The sequence below is a fragment of the Hylobates moloch genome, unplaced genomic scaffold (genome assembly GCF_009828535.3).
Source record: "Hylobates moloch isolate HMO894 unplaced genomic scaffold, HMol_V3 SCAFFOLD_10, whole genome shotgun sequence".
NCBI lineage: Eukaryota > Metazoa > Chordata > Mammalia > Primates > Hylobatidae > Hylobates > Hylobates moloch.
This window is the reverse complement of record NW_026652285.1, coordinates 81,689,995-81,709,727: the sequence shown is the minus strand read 5'-3', so window position 1 is coordinate 81,709,727 and position 19,733 is coordinate 81,689,995. Positions and strand designations below refer to the sequence as shown.

The window sequence follows — 19,733 nt, the reverse complement described above, 5'->3', positions numbered from 1 at the left end:
TCTGTCACCCAGGCTGGAGGGCATTATCTTACCTCACTGCAACCTCTGCATCCAGGGCTCAAGCCACCCTCGCACCTCAGCCTTCCAAAGTCCTGGGATTACAGACATGAGGCACCATTCCTGGTCTAAGATGCCCTTTATTTCTGTCTCTTATCTGATTGCTCTGGCTAGGACTTTCAGTACCATGTTAAATAGGAGTGGTAGAATGGGCATCCTTGTCTTTCTCTGGCTCTCAAGAGGAATGCTCCCAGCTTTTGCCTGTTCAGTATGATGTTGGCTGTGGGTTTCTCATAGATGGCTCACTATTTTGAGGTATGTTCCTTCCATGACTAGTTTGTTGAGGGTTTTTAACATAAAGGGATGCTGGATTCTATCAAAAGCCTTTTCTGCATCTATTGAGATGATTATGCAGTTTCTGTTTATAGTCCTGTTTATGTAATGAATCACGTTTATTGATTTGCATATGATGAACCAACCTTGCATCCAAGGAATAAAGCCTACTTGATCATAGTGGATTAGCTTTTTGATGTGCTGCTGGATTTGGCTTGCTGTTATTTTGCTGAGGATATTTTGCATCTATGTTTATCAGAGATACTAGCCTGAATTCTTTTTTTGTTGCGTTTCTCTAGGTTTTCATATTAGAATGATGCTGACTTCATAGAATGAGGTAGGGAAGAGTCCCTTCTCCTCACGTTTTTGGAATAGTTTCAGTAGGATTGGTACCAGCCCTTCTTTATACATCTGGTAGAATTTGACTGTGAAACCATCTGGTCCAGGGCCTTCTCTGGTAGGTAAGCTTTCTATTTCTGATTGAATTTTGAAAATCATTATCAGTCTGTTGAGGGTTTCCATTCCTACCTGGTTCCATCTTGGGAGCTTTATGTTTCAAGGAATTTATCCATTTCTTCTATGTTTTCTAGTTTGTGTGCATAAAGATGATCATAATAGTCTCTGAGGCTTTTTTGTATTTCTGTGGGGTCAGTGGTAATGTCCTCCTTGTTATTCCTATTGTGTTTATTAGAATCTTCTTCCTTTTTTTTCTTTATTTGTCTAGCTAATGGTCTATCAATCTTATTTATCCTTTCAAAGGAACAACTTTTTAGTTTCATTAATCTTTTATATGGTTTTTCATGTCTCAATTTTTTTTAGTTCAGCTCTGATTGTGATTTTTTTTTTTGTTCGTTAGCTTCGGGTTTGGTTTGCTTTTGTTTTTCTAGTTCCTCTAGGTGTGATGTTAAGTTGTTAATTTGAATCTTTCTAACGTTTTGACGTGGGTGTTTAGCACTATAAACTTTTCTCTTAACACTACTTTAGCTGTGTCCCAGGGATTCTGATATGTTATATCTTTGTTTTCATTCATTTGAAATAACTTCTTGATTTCTGCCTTAACTTCATTGTTTACCCAAAAGTCATTCAGGAGTGTGTTGTTTAATTTCCATGTAATTCTATGGTTTTGAGAGATCTGCTTAGTATTTTCTATTTTTATTGTGCTGTGGTCCGAGAGTGTAGTTGGTATGATTTTGGTGTTTTTTAATTTGTTGAGATTTATTTTACAGCCAAACTAACATGTGGTCAATTTTAGAGTATAAGCCATATGCAGATGAGAAGAATGTACACTTTGTTGTCGTTGGGTGGAGTGTTCTGTAGATGTCTGTTAGGTCCATTTAGTCAAATGTTGAGTTAGGGTTCTAAATATCTTCGTAAGTTTTCTGCCCAGATGATCTGTCTAATACTGTCATTGGGGAGTTGAAGGTTTCCTTCATTATTGTGTGGTTATCCAAATCTCTTCATAGGTCTCTATAAACTTGCTTTATGTATCTGGGTGCTCCAGTGTTGAGTGTATATATATTTAGGATAGTTAAGCCTTCTTGTTGAATTTGACTATTTATTATTATGTAATACCCTTCATTATCTTTTTTGATCATTACTGGTTTAAAGTCTGTTTTGTCTGAAATTAGAATAGCAATTTCTATTCTATTCCCTGCTCTTTTGTTTCTAATCCCTGCTCTTTTGTTTTCCATTTGCTTGGTAGATTTTTCTCATTCCCCTTACTTTGAGTATGTGGGTGCCATGGCATGTGAGATGGGTCTCTTGAAGACAGCATACAGTTGGGTCTTCCTTCTTTATCAACTTGCCATTCTGTGCCTTTTAAGTGGGATGTTTAGTTCACTTATATTCAAGGTTAATACTGATATGTGTAGATTTGGTCCTGTTAACATGTTGTTAGCCAGTTGTTCTGCAGACTTGATTGTGCAGTTGCTTTACAGTGTCAATGGTCTATGTACGTACATGTGTTTTTGTGGTGGTTGGTAAATCTTTTGTTTGCATGTTTAGCGCTCCCTTAAGGACCTCTTGTAAGGTAGGCCTGGTGGTAACAAAAGCCCTTAGCATTTGCTTGTCTGAAAAGGATTTTATTTTCCTTCACTTATGAAGCTGAGTTTGGCTGAATATGAAATTCTCAGTTGGAATTTCTTTTCTTTAAGAATGCTGAATATAGGCCCCAATCTCTTCTGGCTTGTAGGGTTTCTGTTGCAAGGTCTGGTGTTTGCCTGATGGAGTTCTCTTTGTAGGTGACCTTCCCTCATCTCTAGCTGCTTTTATATTTTTTCTTTCATGTTGACTTTGGAGAATCTGATAACTATGTGTCTTGGGGACAGACATCTTATATAGTATCTCACAGGGGTTCTCTGAATTTTCTGAATTTGAATGTTGACCTGTCTAGTGAAGTTGTGGATATTTTTGTGGACAATATCCTAAAATATGTTTTCCAAGTTGCTTGCTCTCTCTCTTACCCTCTCTTCCAGGTATGTCATTGAGTCATAGATTTGGTCTCTTTATATAATCTCACATTTCTCAGAGGTTTTGCTCATTCTTTTTTATTCTTTTTTCTTTATTTTTATCTGACTGAGTTGATTCAAAGAACTAGTCTTCAAGCTCTGAGATTCTTTTCTCAACTTGGTCTATTCTGCTATTAATACTTCTGATTGTATTATGAAATTCTTGTAGTGAGTTTTTCAGCTCTGTCAGATCAGTTTGGGTCTTTCTTAAAATGTCTATTTTATCTTTCAGCTCTTATATTGTTTTCTTGGATTCATTAGAGTCCTTGAATTGGGTTTTGACTTTCTTCTAAATCTTGATGATCTTCATTGCTATCCAGGCCGTGAATTCTATTGATATATCTGTCATTTCAGCCATGTCACCCTGGTTAAGAACCATTGCTGGGGAGCTAGTATGATTGTTTGGAGTGGAGACACTTGGCTTTTTTACTTGCCAGAGTTTTTGCAGTTGTTCTTTCTCATCTGTGTGGGCTAATGTTGCTTTAACCTTTGTAGTTGCTGTCCTTTGGATGGGGTTTTTTGCTTTTACATTCCTTGATGCCCTTGAAAGTTTGACTGTGCTATATTTTGGGTTCAGTTGCTGGCTTTGTTTCTGGATAATATCAGCAGGGCAAGTCTCAGCTCAGCACTCCAGGGTTGCATGTTCTAAACCTGGAGGTCTGGTACCAGGCCTATGACTTTGTCCTCTGGCTCCTCATGCAGAGGTGTTCCCAGTCCACTGGCAACAGCACTCCAATGGAGGAGGTGCTGGCAAAAGCACTTCATTGGGCTGGTGGCAAATACACACATGCTGCCTGGCAACAGTGGCACAGCAGGATGTGTGCACACCGGTGGGGGTAGGGTGGCAGAAGCAGGCTTCATGCACATGCACCAGTGGCAAAAGGGTAGTAAGGTCCATGAGTGCACAGATGCACATGGGCAATGCACTAGGTGGGAGGCTGCAGGCAAGTGAGTGCACTGGCAAAGCAGTGGGGGGAGGCTGCAGGTAGATGAACATCAGTGGGCCTGTCTGTCGAAGTTCTCCAGTGGTTAGGCAGGGTCTGCTGGTGAAGGAGCTATGGCAGCAGCCCACAGAAAGTGCCCTGTTTGGGCATCCAAGGCTGCACTTCCAGCAGATAGTCAACAAAGGCCAACACCACCTAAAGGAGCATGGTAAGCCTTGGGGAATAGGCATCCCTGGCTGTGGTTTGCTGCAGCTATACCCACACCACCCCACTGGGCTCTGCACAGGCTAGAGTCCTGTCCCTGCCACCTCTCCAAGTAGCTCTCCCTGTAAGCCCAAATGTCCATGAGGGCCGTGGGGTCTCCTGCAGCTAAGATTCTAGGATTCTGGATTCTCGGATTTTATGGCAAGAGTGAGCCACTCCTCATCTATTTAACTCACCCCTTCCCAGGAGCTGCTAAGGGCCACACATGAGTCCTGGTGCTCGGCAGCCCTGTGCAGGGTTCCAAGCTTCCTCCCCATCCAGCCCAAGATCTGCCTCCTCCCTCTATCCACTCTTACTGCCTTCCTTCTGAAGATCTGCTTGGAGTATGCCAGTTTTATTAATGGTTTGGTCTCTCGGTGAGAGATGCTTTTCCTGGCTCTATCTAGTCAGCCACTTTAGTTCCTCTCTGTTAGAAATTTAGATCTCAGGTCCCATCTTCTAGTCAGAATCTGCATTTTTATCACACTCCCCAGGTGATTTGTATGCACTTTAAGTTTGCAAAGTACTAGCTAATAGTGTATAGTAAAACACTTAGACTTTTATTCAGGAAACATTTATTGAGTGCTTTACTAATGAATATTAAGTTCTGTCCTAGGAACTGGAAATATGAAGATAAGTATATTCTTTCCATAAAGATAATTGGGATTTAAAATCTATAATAATTAGAATTAACTGTGTACTTTTTAAAAGGATAATTTTATAGCAAGTAAATTATCTCCCAATTTTTAAAAAGAAGAGTATGGCAAATCAAGAATCACAGATAACCATTCTAAATCCTAATAGAAAAGCTCCATGGAAGCAGCAGATTACATAAAAAAAAAAAGTGTATACTTTGGGATAGAAGGATCATATTCAAATTCTACCCTTTAGAGTCAATGAACGCCGGAGGAGAGTTATGTACACAGTTCAATGGTACACCAAGAATAAAACAACTAACTGTGATTGGAAGAACTGAAGGAGGGTTTAAGGGGGAGGTAGCATTTGAGATGGAGCAGGAGCAGGAGCAAATTAATGAGCAGGAAATTACCAGGTGAGCAACATTGAGCAGAGTATTCCAGACTGGAGGAATGCCATGAGCATAATGCCCAGTTCAAAGGCATGTGATGTGTTAGAAGAATGTCAAGCTCTTTAGTGTGTCTTTGGTGGGTAAGGTATAGGTTAAAAGGCAGTTGTCTTTGGGGAATGTGATTGTGAGAAATTCTCACTTCCTAAGGTATACATTTCTATAAATTTGAAAGGTTAACAAAGATATTTTATTTCTGAAAAAAAAAAGCAAAATGTTAATTAAAAGGCTTTTCTAAAGAAGGCATTGAAAGCTCTGGAAAGTTTGGAAGACTTTCACCCTGAAAACTACAAATAAATTTTGTTATACTAACCATATATTACTTTTCATAAAAATCAATAGAAAAAAGATTAGCATTAAAAAATTAAAGATTATAAGCCAACTGTAAGAATAATTATCTCTGATGATTATAGGAATTTGCAGTTTTGTGTTATATATTCTTGTAAAGTTTAATGTTTTCTCTTACAACAATCTGGAGTTATGTAGATAACTTTTTTTTCAAACTAAAGAAAACAGAAGACAAATTTTTAATGAAGTTGTTTCTGGAAGGAAGGATATTCACAACTTATACATAGCTGCAAATAATAAGTTACTTCTAATTTTTAAATTATTTTAAAAGTTAATTTATATAAATTAAAATAAGATTTTTGTCTGTATGCTGCCATATCCCACAAAATCACTGGATACATTGTCATCAAATCCGGGAGTGGGGATGACATGGAGGTGAAGGGGAGGAAGGAGGAGAAGGAAAAGTGACCATAGGCAGGTGGTAGGGAGTAATTAACGGGTGACTGAGCTGTGACACCCCTGAGCAACTCTGGATGTCCATGCAGCATACATGTGTTGGAATTTATTAACTGATAATGATATTAAAAAGCATAACCGTGCAACCACAGAAGTCATACTCCAATATCTCATACCAAAGAAAAAAAATCCCAGCTCACCAGCCAATCAAGAATGACAGCCAGCTCTTCTTTACCAAGTGAACTTGTTGCCCTATCACCCACCACTTCCACTCCTGAAGATGAAAATGAAGACAACTCTTGGCTGGCTGTTGAAGGAAGAATGATCACAGGTGATGTATCACACCCCTCTCTCCTCCTAGAACCTGGTCCAGGACTGTTTTTTGCAATGACGCCCCATGTCTTGCCTATTATATTAGGCTAGTGACCATTCTTTTTGCTCCTTGCCCATACTGTAATGATTGTTAAATATTTTTAATATTACCTCTCCTAGGTCCAAAACCTAGGAAGTTTCCTTTGTCACTAAAAGGACCAGCTTTGGGTCCTTTTGTAATTGACCAGCTTCCCTTGTCAATAAAAAGAAAAACAAATTAAGAGTACTAAGCATAGCATTACCCAGTTATAACTACAAAGGTGGAAAACAGCACACATGGGGTGGCAGGAGGGGGCAGGGTGGCAAGAGATAAGCAGAAAAAATATTTGAGAAAATAATGGTCGAACAGCTTCTAGATTTGATAAAAACTATAAATACACAGACCCAAGAAGCTCAACAAACACCAAACAGAGAAAACTTAAAGAAAATCACATCAAGACATAGAATCAAAGTGTTGAAAACTAGCAATAAAGAAGAAATGACAACAACAACAACAAAACCCTCTTTAAACCAGCCAGAGGAGAAAAAAGCACATTTCACAGACAGGAACAAAGATATGACACTAACTTTTATGAGAAATAAAAGCAGCCAGAAAACAATGGAATCCATCTTTAAAATGATGAAAGAAAAATCAACTATAATCCTAGAATTCTACGTCCAGTAAAAATACCTTTCAAAAGTGTGACCAAATTAAAATCCCCTTAGAAAAAAACAGAACATAAGGAAATTCATCACCAGCTAAATTGTTCTACAAGGCATGTTTTTTTGTTTGTTTATTTGTTTGAGACAGAGTCTCACTCTGTTGCCTAGGCTGGAGTGCAGTGGTGCCATCTCGGTTCACTGCAACCTCTGCCTCCTGGGTTCAAGCAATTCTCCTGCCTCAGCCTCCCGAGTAGCTGGGACTACAGGCACACACCACCACACCTGGCTAATTTTTGCATTTTTAGTAGGGATGGGGTTTCGCCATGTTGGCCAGGCTGATCTTGAACCCCTGACCTCAGGTGATCTGCCCGCCTCAGCCTCCCAAAGTGCTAGGATTACAGGCGTGAGCCACCAGCCCATGACATATTTTTAAAGGAACATCTTCCAGGGGAAGGAAAATAATATCAGATGAAAACTTAGATCTACCTAATAAAATTAAGTACACTTGAAATAGTAATGATATGAGTAAAACTAGATTTTTCTTCATTTTTAATTAAAACGATTGACTATTTAAAGCAAATATAATATATTGTGGGATTTATTACATGTGTAGAAGTAAAATGTATAATGCCAGTAGTAAAAAGGATGGAAGGAAGAAAGAAAAAAATCTTGTTACAAGATTCTTGGTCTAAAAAAACAGAGATTGTCAGATGAGATAAAAATGTTAGACCTAACTACATATTGTCTAGACAATAGCAACTTTAAATATAAAGATACAGGTAGGTTAAAATTTAAATTATGGAGAAAATGCAATCTTAACATTGAGCATAAGAAAGAAAATATCATGTTAAGATTGAGCATAAGAAAGGGTGACATTCAGGATAAAGAGATACAGGGGGACATTTTATTATAACAAAGACTTAACAATACTAATTGTGCATACATCCAATAACAGCACTTTAAGTTGAATGAAGCAAAAACTGACAAAAAAGCAAAGATAAATTGGCAACTATAACTGGAGATGTCAAAATTCCTCTCTCAGTAATTGTTAAAACAAGTAGCCACAAAATTAGGTAGAACATAGGAGACTAAATAATACTATCAATCAATTTGACTTAGTTCATATTTATAGAATACTCAACCCAACAGCAGCATAACATACATTCTTTTCAAGTGCACATGGTACATTCACCAAAATATATCATGTTCAATCATAAAGCAAGTCTCAATAGATGCCAGAAGATTTAAATACTACAGAGCCCCTTCTCTGATTGCAATGAAAGTAAGTTAGAAATCAATAACAAAAAAATCTGAAAAAACTTCAAATAGTTGGAAATTAAATAAACACATTTCTAATGAAATCATGGGTCAAAGGATAAATTACTTAGAAAATTGTAAAATATTTTGAACTGAATGAAAATTAAAACACAACATATAAAAATTTGTACATACAAATAAAGCCACGGTTACAGGGAAATTTAAAGCATTATCTCCTTATATTATAAAATAAGAAAGGTCTAAATTAATTATCTACACTTTCGCCTTAACCTAGGAAAAAAAACAAATTAAACACAATGTAAGTAGAATGAAGAAAATAAAAACAAAAGCAGAAATTAATAAAACAGAATACAGTCAAACAAAAAAATCTATTAAACCAAAAACTAATTTCCCAGAAAAAAAAATCAATAAAATTGATACACCACTAGACTGAATAAGTTAAAAAGAGAAAATACAACCAATATCAGAAACAAAAGAGGAAACACAAATTTCCAGTATTAGAAATGAAAGAGGGATACTACTATCGAGCTTACAGCAATTAAAAAGATAATAAGATAATATTATTAACAATTTTTAGCCTATAAATGTAATAACTTAGAAGAAATAGACAAATGCCTTAAAAGAAACAAATTACCAAAAATGACTCAGGAAGAAGGTAGCAAATCTGAGTATCCCAATATCTGTTTAAAAATGTAAGTTTACAATTTAAAACCTTTTGACAAAGAAATCTCCATGCCCAGTTACCTTTACTGACAAATTCTATAAAACATTTAAAGAAGAAATAATACCTATTCTACACAAAGTCTTATAGAATATAGAGGAGGAGGAAACACTTTCGAATCATTTTATGAGACCAACATTACCCTGATACCTAACCAAAATACATTACAAGAAATAAAAAGCAGAGACCAATATCCTTCATGATATAAATGCAAAAATCTGTAAAATCTCGACAAATCAAATCCAGCAATGTATAAAAAGGATAATACATCGCAGACCAAGTGGTTGAATATTTAACATTTGACATTCAACTACTGTATTTCGCCATATTAACAGACTTAACAAGATAACTCGTATGATTTTTTCAATAGATGCAGAAGAATCATTTGACACAACCCAAATGTCTTATAAAGTTAAACATACATGTACAGCAAGACAGCAATTTCCACTCCTAAGTATTTACCAAGAAAATGCTAACTTATCTACACAAAGACTTGTATGCAAATATTCATAGTATTGTGGCTTTATTCATACTAACCCAATACTGGAAATAATCCAAATGGCCATTAATAGCGAGTGGCCAAATTGTAGCTTATCCATAAGATTGGAAACTATGCAACAATAATAAAAACAACCTATGTTACATGCAACGACATGAATGAATCTCAACATTCTTAGGCTGCTCTGACAGGAACCAGACACAAAAAAAGTACACAATGTATGACTTCATTGATATGAAAGTATAAAAAAGAAAAATCTATTATGACAGAAAGCACATCAGTGGATGCTTAGGACCAAAAGTGCATGGAAAATTAAATAAGGGCACAAGGAACTTTTTAGGATGATAGAAATGTTCCATATACTGATTATTTCACAATTATATTGCATGAAAATTTAAGGTGTATAAATATGTCAAAAGTCATCAAATGTGCACATAAAATGGGTGCATTTTAATATGCAAATTATACCTCAATAAAATTTTTTTTCCAAAAGTGCACCATGGGGGTTTTTATTTAAAAAAAGAAGAAGAAAGAGAAGAAGAAGGAAGAAGGAAGAAGAAGAAGAGGAGGAGGAGGAGGAAGAGGAAGAGGAAGAAGAGGAAGAAGAAGAGGAAGAAGAGGAAAAGGAAGAGGAAGAAAGAAGGAAGGAGGAGAAGGAGAAGAAGAAGAAGAAGAAGAAGAAGAAGAAGAAGAGGGAGGAGGAGGAGGAGGAGGAGAGGAGGAGGAGGAGGAGAAAAAGAAAAAGAAGAAGAATAATTGTCCTTGGAGGGTCTTATAGTAGGTGGATATGAGTGTGAGCTGGACCACAGAATATTCTGGCATCACTAGTGAAGTCAGAGAAGCCTTCCTGCTGGGGCTTTGATGATAGTTTGAAATCCTAACAGTCATACCAGTGTAGTGGGCATGGAGCAGTGCTGCTGATATTGCCAGTTCAGTGAAAATGTGAAGGTCTCAAGGCATGTGAGGAGCTTTGATTTACACTTTTGTACTTGGGTAATTTCCAACAATTCTCAGAGAAGCCAGACCTGCCTGGCTACATGGACAAGGGGACCATGTCTCCAGCCACTTTTCCAGGAACCTCCTGGTGCTGGTGCTGGTGCTGATGCTGTGATAAAGAGGGATGGAAAGAGAAATACCTGGGTAAGGAGGACATAGCTTTAACAACTGAGGGTCTGGTATGGTAGCACAAATCTAGCTAGACAGGACTGAGTCTCTCCTAGGGAGGAAGTAGGAGTGAGAACCCAAGATTCATGGCTGGAGAAACAGGTAGAGAGGCACAGAGGAGACTTGTCCTTCCTTCAGGACCCAGATGGTCTTACATGTCCCAATCCCTACATCCTAAGAACTTCCCTCCTCCCTCCTAACGCTGCTGGTGCCAAGTGCCAGCCTCTGGCACAGGCCTCTCGCATGAATTACTCTACCCAGTCACAGAGCTGCTGCTTCATGACAATGGTTCTTTCCCATACTTTCCCATTTTCCAATACTTGATGGCCACTTACAGTCATTGGGGGTTAGAAGCATGACCTGAAAATCAGTTTCACTCTCCCATTTTACTGAGAAGGAAAGTGGAGCCATGGGAGGTGAAATCCAAATTACCAATTAGAGAACTTCAGATGCAAACAGACCTGAGTTCAACTTCCACTCTCTCACTTAACTAGCTAAATAAACGTGGACAAATCCCCTACACTCTTTGAACCTCCTTTGCCTTACCTGTAAAATAGGTACAATGACCCCTAGGTCATAGGGTTGTCCCTAGGATTACATAAGACAATTCTACCACACAGTAGCCCATCGACAATGGTCTTAGGCCAGGAGGCAGGAGATAGGGAAGACAAGGAGTGTTGTATCCTGCCGGGCAGTTTCCTGTCTTGACCACATCTCATTGCCTTCTCTGACCTTTGCTTCTGAATAAATGGACTTCAGTGCTCATTCTGGTCTCTCATTGCTCATTAGTGTCTTTTTTCTTCTCTTTTCTCCTTTGATCTAATTAGAGGAATCTTCATACTTGAAGGTAGTTTTCTGATCTAGCCAATTCCCTTGTCCGGCTTTACAACTGAGAATGGTGGCAGTGCCAGTAACAATGGCCACACTAATAATCCTTTTGGCTTCCTATCCCTCCCTCTTTAGAACTGGCAAAGGGCAGGGAACATGACAAGGCAGCAGACTGCCCTGGTCACTGGCAACCTAAGCCCTCTCACAGAAGCCACTAGAGCAGTAATTGCTACGTTCTCCCAATCCAGAGTGTTCTTTCTGCCCAAGCACAGGCAAGCAGGAGGGACTGGGGAATGAGGCTGATTGTCGCAGGTCCCAGCCATGCCTGGAGAGGAGAAAGTACAGACAGGTACATGTTCAAGAGGCTTTCAAACTCCAGGCCCAAGGCTTCCCTTTATCTGGAACTCACATTCTTCCCCAGGTGATCTCAGTCACTGGCCCCTTCCATCCACTGCCAACTCTACCCAATCCCTTCCTCCAGGTGGGGCCTGTGAGCCGCCTGGTACTCGGCCTCTGACCGTTGTTCACTTCTCTGTGCATGGCTTTGCTCTGCGTGATGTTATTAGCACAAGGAAGCAACTCAAAAATGGGCAACCAGAAGGGGCACTCAGGCCATCTGTCCTTAGCCAAGACCCTTGCGTCAGATTCCACTGGTGTCCTTGGTTCATTTCACTTCTGTGGTCACAAGAAAGCCAAAACTGCACAGTCTTCTAACCAAGTACATTTCATGTACCTACTGCTGAAACCTAGTAAGTGTCTATATTCTAATACTATAGATTTATCTGATGATTGATACTGCTCTCCCAATAATATCAATAATAGCTAATACTTACTGAGCATTTAACCCTGTCCCAAGAACTGTACTCAGTGTCTGAAATGCATGATTTCACTTAACCCTCACAACACTCTGTGAGGTAGTTGCCATTATTATTCCCATTTTACAGATGAGGACACTGAGGCTCAGAGACACAGAATCACTCACCCAACTAGGAAATAATAGGGGAGAAATTTGAACCCAAGCCTGAATGTTAGAATGTTATTCTAATTATTATTCCCACACTCACCCTGTCATAATCAATTATAAAGCAGATGGGAATCTTTTCTCTGATCTAAGCTATACTATGTCTTATATGTGATCTAAGCTATACTATGTCTTATTATTTTTAATGAATGAGACACATGCTCTCCTATTAATGAAAACAGACAGACACCCTTCTCTATGTTGACAATGTAGCTTTACCCTTCAGGCCCAGGATTGGGATCAAGAAACAGCTGAACCTGGTAGTACACTGCTGCCAGAGAAAAGAAGAAACTAGTCATTTGGTTGCAGCTGAAATTGCCATTTTTGATCCATGTCTTTGGTATACTAATGCAGGCAATGACTCCGATTTTGCCAGGTGTTGCCATTGTCTGGGCTTTTATCCTGATGGCATCGGCTGGATTCAATGCCCTGGAGGGCCACACTGAGGATCTAGTAGGACACAGGGGGTTCTCAGGCTCCTGCCTCAACCCCCTGAGGGTGCTCTGATTTTCTTGCTCCCTGGTATCAACCCTGGAGGCTTCACTGCATGAACTTATAGAAGAAACATTTTAAGCTCTTTCCTGAGAAGAGACTGCACCTGATCTGCAGGCTCCCAGCACTCCTCAGTGAGGCTGGATTATGTGGAGGATGTGGACAGGCAGTGGGACGGGGAGGATTTTATGACAGCAGGACTAATGAGGTGCTTCCTTATGTAGAATCAAATGTCCTACTGAGTGATATAGGGTCAAAATACAAGTGTTGAAGAAGTCCAAGGAAGGAGAGACGAATTCAGGCCACAGCATAGGAAAAGTTTTCAGAAAAGCAGAGAGATGTATTTAAGCAAAGGGACAGCATTCGGGTAAGAAGGACATTCTTAGCAGAGAACACAGCAGATGAAAGATTATCCTGAAAGAGGACCAAAGGGGAGAGATGAGAGGTATGATATGCAGCTGGGGACCCCATGGGAATATAAGCATCAGAGCAGAGTGGCCCTGGAATGACAGCAAGAGGAGACGGCAGGCTGCCAGGCAGTGCCATGAGAGGAGTGGCTTCCCAGGAACACCAAACTCGCAGGGCGTGCTGAATACAGAAGACATGGAAACAAGAGGCCAGTGACATCACTGCCTCCCACAGTCATGGGGGCCTAACATGGGACCCAGCTCCCAGCTCCCAGCCCCTGGGGACACACTGAAGGTCACCTACAGGCAATGAGGCTGGAGTTCAGAAATTTGAGAAAACACTGAGTTGTGAAATCTTGTCCTCTCTCAGTATCTTTCCTGAATAAGCCAGGCTAGGCATTTACTTTCCAGTTCATAGTGAGAGGCAGGAAATTGGACTTGACCTTGCAATCTTCCCAGGCTTTTGGCTCCTCTGTACCCATCCCCTCCCTGGCAGCCAGTGGGCACAGGTCTTTTGCCCTGGAAGCTCACTTTACAAGCCAGGGACTAGTACCATCACTGATGCCTTGGGTGCCTGTGGCCAGTCGTTTCCTTCCTGCCTCGTGGACAAGGCCATGGGCCTGGGAAGCAGGAACCTGTCTCCAACCTATGGTATCATGGTCCCTTTCCTGCAAGTAAGACTCATTGGACATGGATCCCAACACCTCCCTCTGCAACCTCCCCCAGTGCAATTGCCCCCTGAGGTCTCATTAGAGTTTCTCAAAGTCTCTTGCGCAGCACTCAACTTGGTCTTGGAGACAAATCTCATGAAAGGAGTCTGCCCAGAACTGAGCATCCTAGGATGGTTGCTTCCTGGGAAAGCTCCTTGGGACCCTCTTTTCCATCATCAGAGGTACAGGAGCCCATGAACCTGGATCCTTCCAAACAGGAGACTTGTTTCTCAGAAACCATTTCCTTATTCCTGCCTCCAGCTCCAAGGGCTTCCTATAGAACCTGGAAAGTTCCCGGCAGCTATACCTTGACTTACAGTTGGGGATTCTCAGGACTGGAACAGAGTTGTCTAATTGATGGTTGTTGAGTGTATAGGAATTTGAATAGGTGTCTGCGAATAGAAGCCAATCTTCTGTTGGGCACTTCTACCTGCAGGCACTAGGGCAAAGAGGCTAGTACCATCAGCCCTGTTTTAAATAAGAGAAAACTAAAGCACAAAGAGGTCTAATGGCTTATCTGAGCTCACAGGGGTAGCCAGGGAGGAAGGCAAGACTCTCTGTCTTACTCTAAAGCCCAAATTCCTGCCCCCTGTTCTCTGGTATTTTGCTGTCCAGTATGGCAGCCCCTAGCCACTACAGTAGCTATGTATATTGAAGCCTAAATTAATTAACATTAAGTAAAATTTAAAATATACTTCCTTATTGTCATAGTCACGTTCCAGGTGCTCAAGAGCCATAAGTAGCTAGTGGCCACCATGTCAGAACATGCAGACTTAAAACATTTCCACCCTTAGGGCAAATTTTCTGGAACAGCCTTGTAGTCTGAAGCTTGTTGTTCATACACTTGGGCAAGGAACTGGGCCACTGCCTCAACTCACTGCCCTCTCCCTACCCAATCCATTCACTAAAATAGCGCCACATGCATTTCAGGGCTGCTTACTCTGACTTGTCCTTCTTTCCTTGCTTCCAGCTCTCTCCAGTTTCCAAGAGTGTGACTGCAACCCTCACCACTGACACACAAGTAAAGAATGAGATTTGCATGCTAAGAACATGATTGTGTGGGCTTGGGCCTCCCTGCGCACACACTGGCTATCTAGCAGGAGAACTGCCATGAGCGAGGTCCCCAGCCAAGGGGCAGATCGTCTCAGTCTCAGCCTGGACATGGCTGATGTTTCTCAGGAATCAGTGTCCTCCTGGGCCCCATGCTGTGCTGTGGCTAATTGTCCCTGGAAACAAGACCTCTACTAGCTTCTGGGGTTGCAGAGACTGACAAAGGTCAAGTTTTCCTAAGGGCTTAGATTCCTTTTGGCCTCTCTACACTCAAATCTTATGTCTGGAAAAGCACCCTCATTCTCTGATCAGCTATCATGTGGTTCCTTTCTACAAATAAATTGCTGAAAGGATTTGCCCAGCACATGGCCTGCTGGTCTTCCATGTAGAAGGCATTTAAGCTGGGTCGCCTCTACCTTCACAGCCACAATCCCCAATGCTGTCCAGGTATGGAGAAAGGATGCTGTCTCTGCTTTTGGCTGCTTTCTAGCTGGAAGGCCCATGATAAAGTGGAAGTCAAGATGCCAAAGTTCTTCCTAACCCAGTGTTGAGCAGGTAATTCCAGGCTGCAGCTGCAATGATCAGCCAGTCAAGGGATCCGGATGGTTATCTTCTCTTTTCCTTTCCTCTAGGTTTGCCTCTTCCGTATCAGACTCAGACAGGAGGTTTCCAGTGGACACATCCTCTGAAGGAAGGATTTCTTTCCATGTGACTCTAGTCCTTTTCTCACCAACTAGGAAGTTGGCACATGCTTTAAGCCATTGGAACCACAAGGAGTAGGCATTAGGGACCCTTCTCCTGCCTGAAAAGCAGACCAAGAGCCTGCAGAAAGAGCAGCAGGATGAGGAAAATATTTTGGAAGAAAGGCACACTGAAAGAAAAGGCATTTGTAAACGTTTGCTAAAGAGCCACACATTGATAGCCTATATTCATAACTATTCTATTAACTATAAAAAGAACCCCTACAAGCTGATGAGAAAAATTTCAATTTGCAAACTTGATGCTGGGGAATTTTGGTTCAAACAGGGGAGGAAAGTGCATTCCAGGCACCAGGAACTGCCTGTGTATATACAGAGAAACAAGTGGCCTGCGCATGTTTTGAAATGACAAGGAGCTGGGTGTGGCTGTAGTACAGGAGAGTGACGATTGCTGAAGCTAGGGAGGTAGAACTGGGACAGGCACAGAATGCCTTGCATACCACGCTGGGGAGTCTCGCTTATAGGAAACCAAGATCATATCCTGGATCTGATCAGGTTAACTTTGTAGACGATGCCTTGGGCAGGAGCGTGACTGATGAACTGAGGCCTTCTTTCACAAAACCCCTACCAGGAATGTAACACAGACCACAACAGGATATGTCTGTTTTCCCACCTTTGCCTTTACACTTTTAAATTGCCTTTTTCTTTCTGGCATCATTGACAGAGATCCTAGTTGCCTAGGCCAATATCCATTTCCTGTCTCTTGCATAGTAATAGAGATTCCTGCTTTAGCAGAGCACTAAGCTGCTTGGAATAACAACCACACTCCGCAGCCTCCCTCTTACCTAAAGCTAAGTTTCAGCTGTGAAATGTAAATGAGAGCATTGTGAAGCTGTCTGGAAATATTAAAAGACCACTGGAACATGTCTTCACCCCCTTTCTTCTTTTATCCCTTTTATTTATCTGGTGCGAACTGAGTTTTCTACTAAAAAGGATGTTAGCATGATGGTCGGAACTTATGCCATCACCTTGGACGGACCAACCAGATGGGAGAAACAAGAAAGAGCAAGCCTGGCTCCCCAGTGATTGTGGAGCTGCCATTCCAGCCTTGATTTCTTACCTCTGAACTTTGTTTAAATGATAAATAATCTATCTTATTTAGTTTAGTGTCATTTGGGGTTTTCTGTCACTTGCAACCAAAGTCCTAGACAAGAAAAGGATATGTATTTTTTTAGTTTTGTTTCACAAATATCTTCATCTTCCAATGTTGCTGCCTTTAGGGAGGAACAGTTTATTCCAATGAGCTAAAAGTTTAAGGAGGGCACAGTACTCCCTGGAAGCAGTCATACCAGGCACACCCGGTGAGATATGCCAGCTGCAGCCTCCCACAGCACTCCCACATTCTCAGTCCAGCTGGTCCCATCTCCTCTGCTGTATATTATTGATCTCACAAGGGCCTCCTTATCTGCCTTTGGGAGAAGTATTTAGGCAGGATTGGCCTGAGAATCACATTTATCCTTTTATTCATTCACTATTTATTGGACACCTACTCTGGACCTAACACTGTGATAGCCACGTTGAGGACAAGGACAGCAATGGGTCTGTTATGCTCTGCGCCTATCAGACCACTCGAGGAACAGCAGTTTATGTTCAGAGTAGAGGGTCACATTTTGGGAGGGATATTGACAAATTTGAGCACATCCAAGGAGAAACTAGGATAGTAAATGTCTGTGCCCCACTCTAATCCCACGTTTTAATAAACTTAAAGCATGAAGATAAGGGAAATTCTGGCTATGGAATATGTCCTATTTGGGTCTAACCAGAATCTTTTGTGTCCTTATTTTGGTAACTGACTCTCCTGCTTTGTAAAGGACATGCACCTTCCCATTCCTTGGGATTCTGGTGGGGCTCTCAACTGCAGTACTCTGACCTCCAGCTACAGGCACAGACAGATGACCTGAATGAGACCAATCAAAGCCCTTCCCTGATATTTTTGTCTATATCCTTTTGGATTGTGAGTTAAAAGATATGTTTGCAAGGCAGGCCATGGTGGCTCATGCCTATAATCCCAGCACTTTGGGAGGCTGAGGTGGGTGGATCACTTGAGGCCAGGAGTTCAAGACCAGCCTGGCCAATATAGTGAAACCCCATCTCTAGTAAAAATTCCAAAAAAAAAAAGAGCTGGGCATGGTGGTGCACACCTGTAATTCCAGCTACTTGGGAGGCTGAGGCAGGAGAATCACTTGAACCCAGTAGGCAGGGATTGCAGTGAGCTGAGATTGTGCCACTGCACTCCAGTCTGGGCGACAGTGAGACTCCATATCAAAAAAAAGAAATTGTTTGCAGAGACAATGGGTACTTATAATCCCAGCCACTCAGAAGAGCTAGAAATAATGGAGCAAACACCCATCCAGAAGGCAAGCTGAGATGGAGTGCTTGGGTCCAGTCAACTGTGGAGATGGCACTGTCCTCGCCATTCAGCCATTGGCTTACAGAAGGTAATAAGTGTCTGTTTTTATTTACCTGGTTTGAACTGGGTTTTCTGTCACTTGCAGTAGAGCCTTGAGTAATGCAAGTCATGATGCCATATGTTAAAATCTACTCTGTGAAACAGGGATTAGTCATCTGTATTGGTTCAGAAAGCCAAAAACTGGACTCAAAGGCAGAAACATCAGGGCAATAGGCTTGGGTTCAGTATAAGGATTTCCTTCTAGCAATTGAAATATTATTAATATGAGCTAGGAACAAGATTGACAGGTCAGAGGCTGGGGGCTGAAACAGGTGAAATTATGTTTCCTCTATAGCTCAATGAATGTATTATTCTACGCAGAAAAGAAGGTAACCCCATTTCCTATATTCTTTTGAAGAAATTTGATTACTTTTTCATTGGAGAAAATAGAGGAAGAAGAGGAAATGCATTCTAACTGAACGGATACCTAGATTTGAAATGACAACTTGAAGTTCACTATTGCATCCTTCTATTCATCCATCCACCCATCATCCATTCACCAAGCCATCCATCCATTCATCTACCCATCTAGCCATCCAATGATCCACCTGTCTGTCCATCCAATAAACATCTACTATCTCTCACTCTATGCTGGACTTGTGCTAAATACTGTGTCTATAAACACAGAAGGCTTGGGCCTTATTTTTAACCTTAAGAGATACAGAGATCTTCAGAAGGAGGCAGACAGATCATCAAAACAATACCACAAAGGGTTAGAGGTGCTGGGACAAAAGTGTACATCTCACTCAATTACACCATGAAAGAGCTACTAGGAAGAGTGAGGATAAAGTTGTGTTAAAAATGGCTCCAGAATAGAGATGATACCTGAGCTAGATAGAAAAGAAACACTGGTCAGGCAAAACTCAGATTGGTGGCTAGGGGGCGGAGGATAAGGTCAAAGGGGCACAAAGGCATGAACCATTTTTGGCCTTTAAAGAAAGGTAAGTGGTAGTCATTGCTAAAATTTGTGGTAAAACTGAGATCTTGGGTTCAACAGAACCTCATGTAACTGGATGAGAGTCTAGGGTCCACTGAAAGGCTGTAATCAGGGAGGAAATCTGACCTGAATTTAAGCTTTTAAAAAGCTGTGCTGAGCCGGGCGCGGTGGCTCATGCCTGTAATCCCAGCAATTTGGGAGGCCGAGGCAGGCGGATCATGAAGTCAGGAGTTCAGGACCAGTCTGGCCAACATAGTGAAACCCCATCTCTACTAAAAATACAAAAAATTATCCGGGTGTGGTGGCAGGGACCTGTAATCCCAGCTACTCGGGAGGCTGAGGCAGGAGATCTCTTGAACCTAGGAGGCAGAGGTTGCAGTGAGCCAAGATCACGCCATTGCACTCCAGCCCAGGCAACAACGCGAGACTCTATCTCAAAACAAAACAAAACAAACAAACAAACAAAAGCTGTGCTCACAGTAATACAGAGAATCGATTTAAAGAGGGCATGTTTTAAGCTTCACAATCAGATATATATTTTTCATCAAATATG

The 19,733-nt window shown here is 41.1% G+C and overlaps 1 pseudogene; it reads left to right on the top strand.

The window, feature by feature from the left end:
• The first annotated feature begins 3,826 nt into the window (after positions 1 to 3,826).
• Positions 3,827 to 19,733, top strand: part of LOC116475453 (Y-box-binding protein 1-like) — a 35,554-nt pseudogene continuing 19,647 nt past the window's right edge.